This window comes from Meriones unguiculatus, chromosome X (assembly GCF_030254825.1).
Source record: "Meriones unguiculatus strain TT.TT164.6M chromosome X, Bangor_MerUng_6.1, whole genome shotgun sequence".
In the NCBI taxonomy this organism is placed as follows: Eukaryota; Metazoa; Chordata; class Mammalia; order Rodentia; family Muridae; genus Meriones; species Meriones unguiculatus.
In genome coordinates this window covers 58,888,734-58,906,879 of record NC_083369.1, presented here as the reverse complement: position 1 = coordinate 58,906,879, position 18,146 = coordinate 58,888,734, and the positions used below count along the sequence as shown (strand labels likewise).

General features: G+C 36.5%; 1 long non-coding RNA gene across 1 annotated transcript; it reads left to right on the top strand.

Moving 5' to 3' along the window:
• Positions 1-4,149: 4,149 nt before the first annotated feature.
• LOC132650061 (uncharacterized) lies at positions 4,150-7,307 on the top strand. The gene is made up of 3 exons (XR_009588413.1): positions 4,150-4,231; positions 5,559-5,639; positions 6,861-7,307. It is a non-coding gene; the product is annotated as an uncharacterized LOC132650061 (long non-coding RNA).
• The last annotated feature ends 10,839 nt before the right edge of the window (positions 7,308-18,146 follow it).

Below are 18,146 nucleotides of genomic sequence, written 5' to 3'. Positions count from 1 at the left end.
AAAATAACCTGACAAAAGCAACTTAGGGAAGAAAGGGCTTATTTGGCTTACAATTCCAGGTTATAATCCATTATACCATTATAGCATGGATGTCAAGAAAGAAAATTAAAGGATCACATCCATTGTCAAGAGCAGAGAAAGAATAAATACACAAGTCCTTTCTTGCCTGCTTTTAAACTTACATAGTTCAAAGCCCAGCCTAGGGAATGGGGCTGCTCATAGTGGACTGGGTCTACCTATATCAGGTAACAATCAATACACTTCCCCAAACAAAGGTCCACAAGCCAACCAGTTCTAGCTAATTCTTCAGTCAAAATCTTCCCAGGTGATTCTGGGTTGTGTCAAGTTGACAGTTAATGCTAATCAGCACATCCTTAATCTGTGAAGAAAAATTTATTCTGATTCTGGGAATATCTGTAAGTATAAACTTTGAAGATGCTACTATAGCCAAGACAGTGAAATACAGAGCAACAGCAAACACCTATACAAAATTCTGTGGAAAACAATAAAAATTCATGCCACCTTTAAAGAGCTGATGATACGTAGAAAAATATGCCAATTATTTTCCTATTAGCCAGTGTAGACCACAAAAAAAAAAAAAATTCCACAATAGTACGAGAAAGGAGAGAGTTACCAAAAACTCAAAACAACTATCTCATCTGTACTAGACCTATCTATGTTAGGAGAGATTAGCATGATTTCAGATACATGGTATATAGCCACCAATCCAATGAAATTATTTCTCATGTAGAACAAATAGGAGTAACTTGCATTCACATTATTTAGACAGCCTAAATAATTGATGGCTTTGCTCCAGGGATATAAAACACTCCTAATTTGTTACAAAGATTTGGATCATATGGATATTCTGAAGGGCAATTTCATCAATTACACAGGTAACACCAACAATTAGACCAAGAGAGAAAATATTGATAGTTACATCCAAGGACCAGTACATGTGAGTAACACAGCTGAGAGATTCTTGTCAGTGAAATTTTGAGGGGTCCAATAGTTTTGAAAATATACTGGGACAACCATGGAAAACCACCACACTTATTACAACATTTTTGGTGTATTTCACCACTAAGTAGAAAACACCACACCGTGACCACTTTTTGTGAAAGTAAAACACTGGTAAGTTGGAGTTGCTGCGCTGATACATTTACTGAGTGAGTGACATGCAAGTATACCAGCTTTGAGTAGGACTAAAATCAGGGAGAGATCCTGTAACGGGTCAAAATTGGGACAAAAGTAACTGCTATTTGGGCCAAATGATCTAATGCAGTGGTTCTCAAGGTTCCTAACACTGTGATTCTTTAATACAGGTCCTCATGTTGTTGTGACCCGCAACCATAAGATTATTTCATTGTTATTTTAAAACTGTAATTTTGCTATTGTTACAAATCATAATGTAAATATCTGATATGCAGAGTATCTGATATGTGACCCCTGTGAAAGGGTCGTTCAACCCCCAAAAGGTTTCCAGTTCACAGGTGGAGAACAACTGATCTAATGGCTCTTATAGTATTAGAATATATTTGGATGGAACATATTCCACATGCAATTTTTAATAACTATCACAAGAAATTTACAACATAATCCTTGATGGTCTGGAACAAGGGCATGCTGTCTGCAGCTAAGAAATAAACATGAATTACAAAGGAGTCTGTGGCATGTTATTGGGGCTTAAGACAGAACATCTGATCCTTCAGCCAAATATTAGTATAGAGAAGATATTTCCCACCATTAACTGAATACTTTTAAGCCCACAATATTATCTTGTTTGAATGTGCCCAATGACAATTCATTGTAAGATGTAAGTAGTTTTTCTGTTTGTTTGTTTTGTTTTTAAGATTAGAATATGCAACTCTAGAATGTGCAAGGAAGCTATGGGGGCAAGGTATTCCAGATTCCCACATTACTAATACTTACACTGAATCAATCCTGAGGTCTCAGTGAATAGAGAGGTAAAATGACCAAACATGATTTATGGTGGCTTTGCTCAGCATGAAGGTGAAAGGTGAATGGCAGAGCATCTGTGCCTTTTACTTTGTTTCAAAGCAAAATTAAAATGTTTATAAATTTATAGGTACTGGAAATGGCTTATCAAATTTATCTGTGTACTGCAAAGGGAATGGCTGGGGTATCAGGTACAAGGTATTGTGGGGAAGAAGGCCCTGAACTAAAAGAATAGGGGTCAGTAAGCACTTAGAATATTTGTATTGTATACTAGTGTTCACTAGAGAGAACCTACTAAAAAAAGAGATAGTAAGAAATGGATATTAAGATTAATTTAATCAATTACACCAGCAGTTATTATTAGCAGCCTACTAAAGTGCAGGGGGAAAAAACCCTCAAGTACACAAAGTGAATTGGCAATAACAGTTGCTATGGAAGTCATAGCTGAGTAAAAACAGCATGAGTTTCCTGAATGCATTTATCTGTCTAGCAATCCTAGCATTGGGCTATATAATTATTTGTACCATCATCTTTACTTTTGGAACACAACAGGAAATTTTCTACTAAATACAGTAAGACCAGGGGTTTGAAAAACACAAGGAAAAATGTTTTTTAAAAAAATACATTATTTTCTTCTTTACCAACTCTAGTAATTAATCCTGTAACTACTGGATTTTGAAAACGTGACATGCTTCTCTCCCCTACTATCCATACCTGTATATATACCCAGAGAACTTCTCTGAAAGGGAAAATAAGATTTAGCAAAGAACAGATACTTTGATTGCTAGAGGGGCCACTAAAGTGAATTCAGAATACCTTTTTGATAGGCCTAACCAAGGAACTTTAACAACTTTTATAAACCTGACCAATCACCTATCTCCTTCACCTCACATATCAGCAAGGCTTTATCTGCTTTGTTTCTCAAATACCCATAATTGCACAGGAAGGAAACGTGGGGTTTAGGTGAATTAGCTTAACTAACACCCTCTGGCTCATGATACTGAAGCATGTTGGCACCAAGAAGCACTCAGTGAGCAAGGCACAGTGGTGCAGGCCTGTGATCCCAGCACTCAGGGATTCAGAGGCAAGAGGATGACTGAGTTCGAGGCCAGCCTGGTCTACAAAGCGAGTCCAGGACAGCCAAGGTTACACAGAGAAACCCTGCCTTAAAAACAAAACAAAACAAATAACCTGCACCCACTGAATTACTAACAAGAGTTGAGGTCTTCACTCAGCAACTATGATACTGGATCCACTTTTATGAAATATATGTTAATGTACCTAGTGCACACTGGATTAAAGTTAATAATTCATTTCACTACAAAATGGAAACCAGATTAACAAAATACTCAATGGGAGTTCACACAAGTCTCCATCAAACCCACATGTATCCATTGCTTAAGGGCATTAACCATCCTCCTATTATACACATTAACCACTCTCCTAGTATACACACATATATGTGGATGTATCTGTATACTCACAACTCCTCCTGTTCGAACTCATCATGATCTTCCTGCCTCCCCCATCCTTCAGCAAAACCTACTGATGTGCACCACCCCCTTTATTTATTAATAGCCCTCCATATTAAACGTTCAATTATACAGTATAGATGACTTATGTAATCAGTTCCAATATTTCTACCTGAGGTTGATGAACAATTCTAAAGGCAGCAAGATTGGCACAATTTTACTTTCTATTCAGCTACTAAATTATCCAAGACTGCCATCTAGTGAATAGAAATAATAATGCCATACATCAAAGTTGTAGGGAATAATTGGAGTAAGTTTTTCAAGGAACAAGCATAGAACTTGGCACAGAATCAGCTGAAATTCCCTGGAGTTTCCCATAGGACAATCATCGTACTTTTCTCAATTCTTACAAATACCAATGGAAACTTAATAACGGTAACCAAACAATATTACTGTAATATTACTTATTTTTGTATTTCTTATGAGAAGTTACTAGGATAAAAGGGTGAATGTTATCAAGATAAAAAATAAGTGTGATGAGAAAAATCATGTCCACAGACTCTTCAGCATTTGCTTTGGTCTGAATGCTTGTGTCCCTCCAAATTCATACACTAAACCTGAATTCTCATTGGTATTAAAAGGTGGGACTTTTTGCAAGCAACCAGATGATATTAGTGTCTTTTTTGTCCCCTTTGCCCTTCTGCTATGTGAAGACACAGCTGGAAGTTGGATTCAATGTTGGATGAGCCTTCATTAAGTACCAAATCTACTTGCACCTCTACCTCAGAATTCCTAGGGCTGTGAGTGTTACCTTTCCTTATTTATTACTTATTCAGGCTTTTGTATAAGCAGTTCAAACAGACCAAGACACAAATTCATACACAGAATAACTATCTCAAAACATGGAAGTGTCTTGGTAACTGATTCATGGGTATAAGATGGAATAATTTGAGGCAGTATAATGAGGTTAAAACAAAACTACTTTGCAGCCAGCTGTGGTGGCAAATGCCTTTAATCGCAGTACTCAGGAGGCAGAGGCAGGCAGATCTCTGAGTTCGAGAACAGTCTGGTTTACAGAGTGAGTGGCAGGGCAGTCAGAACAAATAGTGAGACCCTTTCTCAAAAGAAAAAAAAATCAGACAAGTAAAACCCAAAACACTGATTTGCTGTGAACATGGCATTAGGAACAATTCTGGTGAGGGGCAAGAAGAAGAAGAAAGATGTAGAAAAAGCCTCAGTGTCTAGAGGTAACATAAATGGTCTTGCAAAAGTGCTAATATATTATCCACTTACCACCAGAGATGACCAATTAGACTTCTGGGGTACTCATATTAAGCAGAAGCAGAGAATCTATATAGTCTCTATTCATATTACGGCATGAAGAGAGGGCATATGATTAGAGAAAATACATTACATTTTCCCAATCTCTACTAATGTTCATTCTCCTGAGTGGCCAGGAGCAATAATGATATACAAAGGACATGTGCTGAGAATTTGAGAATGTCAGTGTCAGGAACAATAGCCCTAAATATAGTTAAATTTAAATGTTTCTTTACCTGTGTATATTTTAATTTCTATTTTATAGATGAAGAAATAAGTTCCCATGTTAGATTTCTTTTGAACTTGCCTTTTTGTTCCTTAACCTTTTGTCATCATTTTCCCTTGCTATAAGAGGGGTACTTTCCACTTATAAGTGTAGTTATACAATACCAAATGTAGCACCGATGCCCATTAATTACATCTCTCCATTCTACCATCCATCATCTAGTCTTTCACAAATTATGCCAGATTAGTACTGGCAGATAATAAAACGAATGAGGCTTTCTGAAAATCCAGAACCTCCTCCTGCCCCAAGATGCTGTTCTGTATCACACACACAAAACACACACACAAAACACACACACACACACACACACTCACACACACAGTTTTAACTTATGTAGGTTATCATTCCCCAGAATGGTGATTTTAAAGTTCAGTTAGCTGAAAGTTCCTGCTTTCAGAGAGTAGATCACATATGTTCAAGTGTGCATTTTCTAGAGAAAGAAGATCCTTCAAAATTATTTTTGTAAATAATATTAAATAGAATGGCTATTTAATATTAAGTTTGGCTGCACTCTATTACAGATGCTGAAGGAGAAGCTGCTACCAGATCCAGGATGACAATACTTACCAGAGGACAGAGGAAACTTTATATGACATTATAGTGTATGTGGGGTATATACATAGGGCTAACATCATGAAATTGTAGGAGATAGTTGTTATTAACATTCATAGGTTTTTTTTTTTTCCAGGTGAGCAAATGGAAGCACAGAGAATATTAGCTATTTTGCCTACATGAGTAAATGACAGAGCCAAGATTCAAGTTCAAGTAGTCTGGTTTCTAGTCTGTGTTTCTGGTGGATTCTCGATTCTGAGTGTATATTACAAACTTGGAATATTTGTACAATATATTTATGTCCATACCTACCATGATTAATTGAAAGAAAGTCTCTATAGCTCTTAAAGTACCAGAATAGTTCTAATGCAGTGTAAAATTTGAGAATCCCTGAAGGAAATGGGCAATGTGAATTAGCTCTTTTTTTTTCTTTTTTAGTGTTATTGTTGTTTGTTATTTAAAAGACAATAAAGTAGAATTTCTAGAACATGCAGGGTTGAGCACTACTACAGCTAGATATTTGGTGAACAATTTCTGCATATACAGAAAGAAGACATTGAAAAAATTTAATAACTGATATAAGACAAAAATCAGAACAGACACACAAGTCATATACAAATATGGTGTGGGCTTACCTGTATATTCTCGTTACATTTTTAAATATATATGATAAGATATTTTTATATGTAAAAATTTGAATTTACCCTTTTAAAATAGTGATGTTATTTTTTTTCACTATATACAGTTACCATATTTTAACCAGATCTCTGCTTGTGTCAGGTTTTTTTGTTTTGTTTTGTTTTGTTTTTTGTTGAATTAAGTAAACTAGAGTTTTCCTTAGATATCTGATAGATGTTGCCTGGTGAAATTATTCATCCTAAAATTACCAAAAAGTAAAAGAATAATTGAAGTTAGTTTTTAATCGAATGGAAGTACTGTCACTTTGTTGATAGAAATTACCTATTTTCCTTATGATCGCTCTTTCTAGTGTTCTTAGCCAGTTGGTCACAGAATATACATGAATCCTCTGGCCAGCACAACTTTGTACATATTATTCTCTCAATATAGGGAACAGTATATCTGCTTTTTGCATTACTTCATCCACTTTGGCCCTGGAAGAAATGCTGACTGTACTTGAATATCTGCCTACATTCTTTTCCTTGTATTTCAGTGTTTATTCTCCCCTGAATGTCTTTGACATATCAATCTGTGCTTGTTGCCAGGTTTGCTCCATTCTACTTACCTTACAATTCTATGTCTTCTCCTTGCAGGCATGGTTTCTAGTTTAGTGTTTTACCTGGGATTTGATTTGCATGTGAAGTCATATTTCCTGGACTTTGGACTTCTAACATTCTTTACCCTGTTTCAGAACTATGGATATCCATCGTATTCAAGAATAAAAATGCTGCTGACACAAAATACTTTCTATAAAGCATAGAAAATTATGTTTGATTGTTTAATAAACACATTCAAATTATGTGCACATATGCAACCTAAATGAGGCTGTTGTCAAAAGGCAAAGTACAGCAAATTTATCTTAAAGGTATTTCAGTGGCTTTGTGATGTTTGAATCAGGCAACACTTCATTTCATGAAACAGAAGAAATGCTCTAATGAAGCTTGAGCTGATTTATACACAAAGAGAAACTGAAGAAAGCATATACAAATAACAAACTGGGTGGTAAGCTGTTCCAAGATCCTTTGGCAGAAGATACAGAGAGAACAACAACAACAACAAAAAAGAACTGATTGCTTAACTTGAGGTTACTTCAGGTTGCTTTGGGGGATAAAGATTAGAAACATGGAAGACTTCATTATCATGCCTACTTGCCATTTTTGGAAGGTCAGATAACTTGCTTTGGTTCGAGTAACAAAACTTTGATATTTATTATGCTCTGTGTGTACTTTGTGCAGGAGCTTAGAATCCAAAACAACAGCCTCCAATACTTTTTATCTAACATGAAGTATGACATTTGGCACATGTTATACAGCTATTTTTAAGCAGTACAAAAACATGTCTTTTAGATTTTATTGTGTCCTTTCTCTTCTAAGACAACATCATAACTTTTATTTTTCATTTAAGCTTACCCTAAATTCATTTGCAAATTGAGGTAATTGTTTTAGTTTCTCAGATTCACTCAAAGGAACAATAGAATTTCTTAGCCCCTCTTTAAGCAAATGATTACAGCTTGAGATGATACCTTGGTTAAGCACTCAAGGTGCTAGGGAGACTTCCCTGGAAATTTACATTTTACATAGATGAAGTCCACAGTCTTATAAAGTGTCACTTAAATTCAAAATGTTAGAGGACGGGATATAGGTTAATTAGGCTTCACAAAGAAAGGTTCTTGAAAGAGAAGAATGGTTTATTTACCTTTTATAAATAGAAACATCACAGTAACCCTGTCATTATCAACCACAGGGCTTTTGACTTAAAGAACAGTTATGGAAGCTGTCTGAAATTCATCTTTGATGTCACCCATAGAGCAGCAAAGTCTCAGAAGACCTTATCTCCCTGTCTGGTCTTAGCTTAGGAGTACTAGCAGAATGTGGGATTGTTCCTAAGCTATTTACCAATATAATGGGGAACCAAATATTTAAAAGCTTCCTACTTTGGGACAACACTAAAGAATCAGTCCATGCTTCTAAATCATAAATGATGATGACCAAATATTAGAAAGTGCATATATATTAATTTTCTCTTCACTCTGAGAGAATGCCAGACAGAAACACTCAAGGGAAGAAAGGTTTAGTTTGGCTTACGGTTGGAGGAGATATGGCTTATCTTGAGAGGGATGGAATGGCGGTAGGGTCTCCATCTGTGACAATGGGGACTCCATCCATTGCAGCAGGAGTATGTTGCAGCTTGTTGATGCATAACTTGGGCCAGGAAGCAGAGATGAAACTAGAAGCAGGTCCAGGCTATAACCCCCAAAGACCTGCCTCCAGGGATGGACCTCCTGTCTCAGCTCCACCTTCTCAGAGTTTTGAAACCTCCCCAAACAGCACCACCAGCTCGGGACCAAGTGTTGAAATACATGAGCCTTATACTCAAACTATAGTATTCCTCCATAGGCTCATGGCTATTTCATAATACAAATGTATTCAGTACAACTTCAAAAATACCCATAGTCTTAATATTCCTAACACCTGTGTAAAGGAACCAAAATGTTTAAAGTTCAAAGTCTCAGGCAAACTCTTAGGTATAAACCCTAATAAAACAAAGTAATATTTAAAAAAAAATCCATGGACTGGAAAGATGGCTCAGTGTTTAAGAGCACTTGCTGCTTTTCAGAGGACCTAGGTTCAGTTCCTGGCACCTATATGTCAGCTCACAACCATCTGTAACTCCAGTTCTGGTGGATATAACACCCTCTTCTGGCCTCTGTGAGCAGTGCGTGCACCTGGTACATTTATGTGCAGGCAAACACCTATACAGATGAAATAAAAATAAAGAAAATAGAAGATCTAAGTTACATACTTCCAATATACAATTGCACAGAATAAACATTCCCATATCAAAAGTAAGGAATGGAAGAAGAGTAAGGTAAGAGCAGAGAGAAACAAGGGCAGAACCCCTCAGGACAGTTATTAATCTCTGCAGCTCCATGTCCAGCATTAGAGCTCATGATGGTTTCATGTAGGTTCTGGTGGATGTGAGTAACCTTGACTCTCCAGCCTTGTTTCCTGCAACATGCGTGCTCTCTCTTTTATCGTGGCTCTACTCAGTGTTTTCAACAGATAATGTGTGACATTTCTGACATCTCCTGCATTCAGGTGTCTCCATGGCAACCTTGGGACTCACTTTAACAGCTTCATATACCAGCCTATCAAGGCCCCTCTTCAGATAATGTGATTCTTATACATTGTCTAGCTTCACAGGCTTTTTCATTTAAGGTTTTGGATCAAGATTTTATGGTCACATAACTATTATGTTTTGTATGCTTGTAAAACTAGCCCCACATGGATGATACAAGTTTTGCTGCCAGCTTGAAGTGTAGCCTGGCCTTGGTTCCCAATGGCTCTAGTGGCCTTCAAGTGCTTGAGTGGCCAAACTAGGGAAAACATTTCTCCATTTGAGCAGGGTATCCTGGGGTTCTTCCCTTCTCAAACACTCTGCTTTTATTTACTTTGCATACATGTGTGGGGTGAGGTGCAATGGGGAGATGAGCATGTGGATGATCATGGAGATAAGAAGAGGGCATTGGATCTCCTGCAACTGGAATTATAGGCAGTTGTGAGCCACCCAACCTAAGTGCTGGGAACTGAACTCAGGTCCTTTGAAAGAGTAGTAGGTGATCTTAGCTACTGAGATGTCTCTCTAGTTCCAGCACTCTAGTTTTAAAGTTTTCAGAATGAGTTTGTAATTATACTGTGACACTTTAGGTGATTGGGATCTTAACCTTAAGACACTATTCTCGCTGTTCCAGTGCAAATTTTGTGGGTTTTTTGTTGTTGTTGTTGTTGTTTGTTTGATTGATTGGTTTGGTTTGTTGTGTTTTTTTGAGACAGGGTTTCTCTGTATAGCCTTGGCTGTCCTAGACTTCCTTTGTAGACTAATCTGGCCTTGAATTCACAGATCCACCTGCCTCTGCCTCCCTGATTACAGATGTGCACCACCACTTCTCAGCTTGTGGTTGCTTCTTCATGATACCAATTTATATATATATATATATATATATATATATATATTATACCAATTAAAGTCACTGTATACATGTAACATGCCCACTATTTTAAATATGTTCATTCTCCTTTCCTTACCAAATGGTATATTTTCTGCTCTATTCTTTTCTCTCTATTCTCACTGTAAGCCTGGCCAAAAGTACAGATAAGTAACTGCTGTAAGCTTAATGTTATGCAGTCTTAGAATTTCATTCATGAAATATATTGGTATATTATCTTTGAATGTAGCCTCACTCAAATTGTCAGGTCATGAAGATGATATAACCAGATTCTTTGACAGACTGCAACACAAGTGACCTGAGGCCCAATTATTGGTAAAGTCTTATTCCCTTCTAAAACCTTAGGTGCCAGGACTTCACTTCCACCATGCTGTTTGGATTTTGGTCTTCTGACCTCTCACCAGAATGGCCTCTTAAACTTTGCGACTATACTTAAGGCTTCTCTCATCTGTAGCTCCAAAATCTTTCACATTCTTCTCACCAGTTCCGGAGACCTGTGAATCAGAGGGCCAATTTTATCACAGCAGTGACCCCACTATTTACTTTTTTTCACTTTTCTCCTCACCCTAACAGAATAATATACAGAAGCAACTTAAGGGAGAAAAGATTTAATTGGGCTCAGAGATTTGGATATATATAGCTCATCATAGCAGGGAACACAGTGCCTTTGGATCTATCTAAGACGCCAAGAGCATATAGCATCTGCTTGTTACATTATTTCTGAGAAGCAAATATAAGACTGGACGCAAAACCCCTGCTCAGACATAGCCCATGACAACTCAGTATCCAAGTGCATTCCTTAGTAAGGGGAACAGGGACTGTCTCTGACATGAACTCAGTGGCTGGCTCTTTGACTTCCCTGACCCCCTGTCGAGGAAGGAGCAGCCTTGCTAGGCCACAGAAGAGGACATTGCAGTCAGTCCTGATGAGACCTGATAATCTAGGGTCAGATGGAAGGGGAGGAGGACCGCCTCTATCGGTAGACTTAGAGAGGGGCAGGGAGGAGAAAAGAGAGGGAGGGTGGGATTGGGAAGGAATGAGGGAAGGGGCTAAAGCTGGGATACAAGGTAAATAAACTGTAATTAATATAAAAAAATAGAAATTTTAAAAAAAGAATAAAAAAAAAAAAAAGACTGGACACAGGTCAGGTTATAACACTCAAGGCCTCTCCCCAGGGATGTACTTACTCCAGCTAAACCCCAACTCCTAAAGATTCCACGATGTGCCCATAGAGTACTACCAACTGAAGCTCAAGTGTTCAAACACATGACACTTCTGGGTACATTTTACATCCAAAAGCAGAAAAAAGTTTAAAGAGTTAAAATATAACTTTACCCATTACAGTTCCATTTAGCCTTCTGCTAACATATAGTCAAAGTATTTCGGTGGGTATTTCTGTTTTCCTCACTGTATTTGTGCTGAGACCAGTTACCACAGTGGATCATGCAGAACATTGTGTTTGTTACCCCAAATGTACACATTTGCTCATGTTCATTTTTAGTACACTATTTCTTTGTTACTCAAGTGTTAGGTCTCACAAATTATCTTTCTTTATAACTACTGATCTCCAATTACTTGAAATCTTAAATTTATTTTATTATTAAACAAAATCATTGTATTGTAGTGAGCTCACAAATAAAAAAACATTGCACAGCTCAGTTTCAACATTTGGCTAGTCTAAACTCTGTACATCTCTATGAACTTTTGTGTAGCTAGAGTGGCCATTTTAAAGCCATGGAACTTCCCGTAGGGTTTTAAACTTTAACTATCCATTATATTTTTCTATACATAGTCTCCACAAAAATGGGAAAAAAACTGATGGGGTTGAAACTAGAAAAAAATAGCATTATATCCTCTTTCATGACTCATGTCTTTTTGCCTACATTTCACCATTCCTCGTCACTGAACATTGCTCTTTCTTGGTCTCCTTTGTAAATTTTATGCTATACATACATTTACAACACACACACACACACACACACACACACACACACACTATAGGCTAGGATCCACATATGAAGGAGAACATGTAGTTTTGCTTCCTGAATTTGGGTATTTCACTTAATACACTTTGCAATACATCAATTTTCCCAAATTTTTCATTTTTTTACAGTTTAATAATGTTCCATTTTATGAATGTACCACACTTTTATTATCCATTTGTTACTGGACATGTGGGTTGGTTCCATTTCCTTGCTATGGTATGTAGAGTAGCAATAAACGTGGATGTGAAAATATCTCTATGGTAGTCAGAATGGCTATCGTCAAGAAAACTAACAATGGATGGAGAAGATGTGGGAAAAGAGTAACTCTTATTCTCACTGGTGGGAGTTCAAATTCATATATCTATTATTATAATCAGTTTGGAGGTTCCTCAAAAAAATTAAAACTAGGGGTTGGAGAGAGGGCTCAGCAGTTAAGGAAACTGGCTGCTCTTCCAGAGGACCTTGGTTCAATTCCCAGCACCCACATGGCTGTTCACAACCATCTCTGACTCCAGTTCTAGGAGACCTGATGTCCTTTTCTGTCCTCTCCAGGAAACAACTAGAACTAGCTTCTCTGGCTACTTTCAGAAGTGTACATGCTATGTATATAGAAATGCCTATGCTAATATATGTGTTAAGACTTTGTTTTGATTACAATTAATACTGATGTGGCAAAACCTGACAAATAACTTCAAAGAATAATGTCTTAGCCCCAATACATACCCTGTGGTAGGAACAGGAGCCCTTAATACTTGACACTTCATCTCCATGATGTTAGATCTAACCTGTCTGCCAGGCCAGGTCCTATATGTCTTATTTTAAAGCCAAGCTTGGCGAGTCTACCTGATCCTTTCATCCAGACCTTTCCCAATGCCAAGATTTATCTTGTGTGTTCCATACACAGTGCCAAGCCTAGTCTCGTCAGCCTGCCTGAGCTGCCCCCAAACTTAAGGCTTTGGCCAGGATGCACAATCCTATGTGCCAGAAAACCCCTTTGTGCCCACCTGACTTCATCCCACTCAAACCAAATCAACACTTCAGGCCAAGGCTCACACATCCTGTGCTCTGTCCCAGCCTCAGGTATCCATATAAGATACAGAACTAACAAAGGAAGTTCACATGCTTATCACAAAAATGCAAACAGTATCATTTTAATCTATAATGGGCCACGGTAAGGAATATTTGTTGTTTCTCTACTACATATCAATAACTTTACCTATATTATCTTTTCAGTTCTCATAACAATTGCATGTAGTAAATATTTAATTTCGAGTTTACATGTGATAATGTTAAGTAACTTTAAACTCAAATATATAGTACACAGGAAAGTCAGGACTACAGATTAGGTCTTTTCAGAGCTAAATCCTATGCTTTGTCTCCATCATTATACAGTATTATCCTAAGAAGTAAGAGACACTTATTTTAGAAATAAACTACTGTTAGCTGTAAAATAAATGCTCTTCTCAGTCTTGGAAAAGACAACTACAAAAGCCGAGGCAGAAAAAGAAAAGTACACATACTTTTAAGTTGCCTTTTACCTCAAGAAGAGTTTGTCCTTTGGTATCTTTACTGATAGTTCACATGTGTGCTCATATGTGTACAGCTTTTCCAGTTGCTTTACCTTCAAATCTTCATTGACTCTGAAGAACCTAATAGAAGATACTGGTAGCTGCTTTCCTCTCCCTCATTGATCTTTCCTGGAGCCTAGAGTTCACTTCTGCAGAAAGGAAAGAAAAGAAGAGAAATTCAAACTGCAAGAACTAAATGGCTCTCCCAGACTGCAGAAAGCAAGGCTAAAGACAATGATCTACTTCTGGGCCCCAAAATGAGTTATAACATATAGCCTTCATAGTTAATGGTACTTTTACTTATTTTAGCAAGAATCTATGCCATTCATTCAATTATTCTGGAGTCAGCTTAAGCAAACTTCCAATAAAGGAATGGTTTAGTCATGATAACATGCACTTTCTATGTTACACTTATATATTTGGCAATTGATTATCTTTAATAAAAAGAGAAATAGCAGGATGAACAATTACAAATGACACATAATAAGAATAATTTCTGATTCATATTGGGACAAGTCATTCAAAAACATTTAATTACCAAAAGAATTTAACTCATAACTTTATTATTATTATTATTTCTTTTTTCAAGACAGGATTTCTCTATCTATATAACAGAGCCTTGTCTGTCCTGGATTCACTTTGTAGACCAGGCTGGCCTCAAACTCACAGAGATCTACATGCCTCTGCCTCCCAAGAGCTGGGATTAAAAATGTACACCACTGCACCTGGCACATATAACTTTTAGTTTGAGAACTCCTAACTTTCGGTTCAATTGAGCCAGATCTATCTTTAATACAGATAAGTATTTTTAGTAGAAATAAATAAATAAATGAAATCAAACACTGTTTGTATTAGTACATTAGATTATTCAGTTAGTTTAACATTTGTTGGGGGGCACTTTTGTCCCAATGTGGCTTCTAAGAGCAAATAGATTTTAGTTGCTTATAAATTAAATCCTAACTACAACTACCTATCTAACTGCGCATTGATATTTTGAAGGACATCTGGTAAGGCTTGCTGCAATAGGTTTGTAATCCACATTACTCATGAAGTAAGGCAAGAAAATCAGAAAATCAAGCTCTACCTGAGCTCAGTATGTGTTGATCACCTTAATGAGACCAACTCAAAATAAAAAATAAAAAGAGGGCTGGAGAAATAACTGGGCAGCAGAGAACTAGAGGAGAATGTGTGAGGACTTAGGTTCAATCCACAGTACTGCAAAAATAAAATAAATACAAGAAATACTGAAGACTGTTCAAAGACATTTCAGAATTAATATCAAGCTAAGCCAAACAAGACGGGAATTAATCTGTGGTTCTTCTACCTTTGCAACTTCTTAGAAGTCTGAAATACAGTCAGCCAAGTGAAACCAGTACTGAGCCACCAACTCTCAATCCTTTAGGTCCTGTCTTTTTTTAGGATACTAAGGCTTCACAAGGGGTGAATGATCACTGCAATAGCATGCCAAGAACTGCTGAAAGCAATGGCAGAGATATAGACATTTTAAAACTAAACAGACAAGATAATTAGACACAGTGTGACACACAGAGCAAAATTATCTTAGTCAAAGGCACCCCCTAGAAGGACATTGAGCAAAAGACCAAGTAACTGGTAAAAACCAGCAACATCCATGTTCAGGCACTTATTGTATATTATTTTGAAAGAAACAATAGTGACTGGGTCATTGGTTTGTGTTAGTTTGTTTACCATAAGTAATCGGTCTGTGTTGGTTTGTTTACAATAAGGTGATGAACTTTCCTATACTTGTGTGGCCCTTTGCAACAAATCCAAGATTAGAATTCATATTCTCTTTAGGTTTTACCACATCACAGCATCTTCACTGGATTTGTTTTTCAGTTTATTAATGCATGGAAAAAAATTTAAATTAGAGTAATAAAACACCCAAATATGTAAAATGTTTCCTAATATTACTTTTCTTCATTTTAGTTGTTAATGAAATTTTAACCTTGAATACAAAAATATTTTTGATCTCGTAGGGAAAAAATTAAATGTTCCCCCTTTCTTTCTACTCTCTTTGAAGATTGCAACAGACTATAAGGAAATTGCCCCAAACGATCTCTTTGTGCCCTTAGAAGTGAGTCTCTTCCCATGAGAAACCCATCTAGCCCATGCAGTCAGATTAGAAATGAATCTTTTTTTCCCAGGCTGAAATGGAGTGTGGTCAGGGACATCTTAGAAACAAATATTCAGAATCAGGACTTTGCTGTGGGGCTCTACATTAAAGCCTGAATGCACTGTCATTTCTTACATTCTACATAATGAATAAAGGGTATAAAAAATGGCCTTTAATATATTGTAGTGGCTGTTTTCATGTGTACAGGATGGGGATCTCATTTTCCATGCCATCGACTACAAGGTGATTGTTATAAGAATAACAATAGTTTTAGTATTTATGTATTTCTTTTCATGTGTCAGTGATTCCTATATATTATCTAATTTAAACTTTATTTCAGCCTATTACACTGATTTTTTAACAGTTCTACTTAATAGGATAGGAAGCAGAATTTCAAGAAGATTAATTAATGGCCAAAAGTAACATAATTAGCTGGTAAGAGAAGTTGAAGCAGGTGCCTGGTGACAAAATTGGTCTTAAAACATCACTTATTCAATGTAATTATTGATTAAATAAAATAACAGAACCGTGGGGTTCCCAAAGAAATTTGTATCAATGCTGATGGCCTCTATCAGATATTTTTTCTGTGGTTATGAAAGACGGTAAAATTTGGAAGATCTGGGGGAAATAGTTACATGTACTATTTTTTTCATTTTATGATAAATTTATTGAAAGATAAGTTTTTAAAAATGAAAGTAAAATGTTATTATGATATAGTTTTAAAAGGTTTCAGGATGTCTGGAAAACACATGTTGAGAAGGCTCTGGGTAATATGAATATTAAAAGGAATATTATGGAAGAAGTATGATCTCTGAAGTCAGGCTTGGGTCCAAGTCCTTGCTCCAATGTACACTAGCCTCCAAAAACAAACTACGAATCATCTATCCAAGGAGATTTCTGAAAGATCTCTACAATAAAAACTTTAAAACACTGAAGAAAAAAATGTAAAGAATTAACATTGACGTATATTGTGAAAATGGCTATATTACCAAAAGTGTTCTACAGATTCATTACAATAACCACCCAAACTTTAATAACATTCTTCACAGAAATAGAACACCAGTATATATATCTCTCTCTCTCTCTATATATATATGCATAAAAGACTTGAATATTCAAAGCAATCCAGAGTCAGTCAAAAGAGAAATACTGGAGATAGCACAATGTCTGATTTAAAACTGTACTACAGAACTGTATTGTTTGTGTATGGGTATATGTTTTCATAAATACTTATACAAAAATGCAGTGTGATAACAATTTACCATGTTCATTTACCTTTAAGAAATAAAAGTAGGACATAGGATGGCTTAGTAGGTGTCTTTTGTTGTTCTATTGCTGGGATGAAACACCATCACTATGACAACTTATTAAAAAGAGAAGAGAGATCATTAGTGATTACAGTTTCAGAGGGTGAGTGTATGACCATCATGGCAGGCAGGCATGGCACTGTAGCAGTAGCTGAGAGCTTACATATTTATTGGAAAGCAGGAGACAGAGAGAGAGAGAGAGAGAGAGAGAGCTAATTGTGGATGGCTTGTGCTTTTGTAACCTCAAAGCTCTCCTTCCCTGTCATGGCACACCTCCCAAACTGTTGCATCAAATGGGGACCATATGAGCCTGTAGGAGATCTATTCTCATTCAAAACATCACACTGGGTAAAAATGCTTGCACATACTGCTTTTGCAGAGGATCTCAGTTTCCAGCATCCATGCTGTACAACCCACAACTGCCTACTATATGAAATTCTAAGAGGATCAGATGCCTCTGACCTCCATGGGCACATGTATTCACATGCACATACACACTTGCAGACATACCTACACACAATCAAAATAAAGACTAGCAAACTTCTTAGAAAGATCTATTTGCATTTCACTGCTGTAGAAATGTGGAATTATGTATTCTTGCATCAGTGAAATACTTTCTATATGTAATATTTCCTCCAATATAAAATTAACTTTGACAGTTTAATTTTTAAAATATTTATTGAAATAATTATGGAAATTTAATGTATTTCTCAGACTATCCCACAAAGAATACATCTCAATCAAGGTGATGACAAATGCTATATTTACATACAAATTGTTATGTTTTGTTACAGAATATTGTAATTTTCTCTAAATGAAAACTTCAGAGAGTTTAAAGTGTTTTCTTTCACGGAAGTCTCTTTAATTCTTTTTTTACAA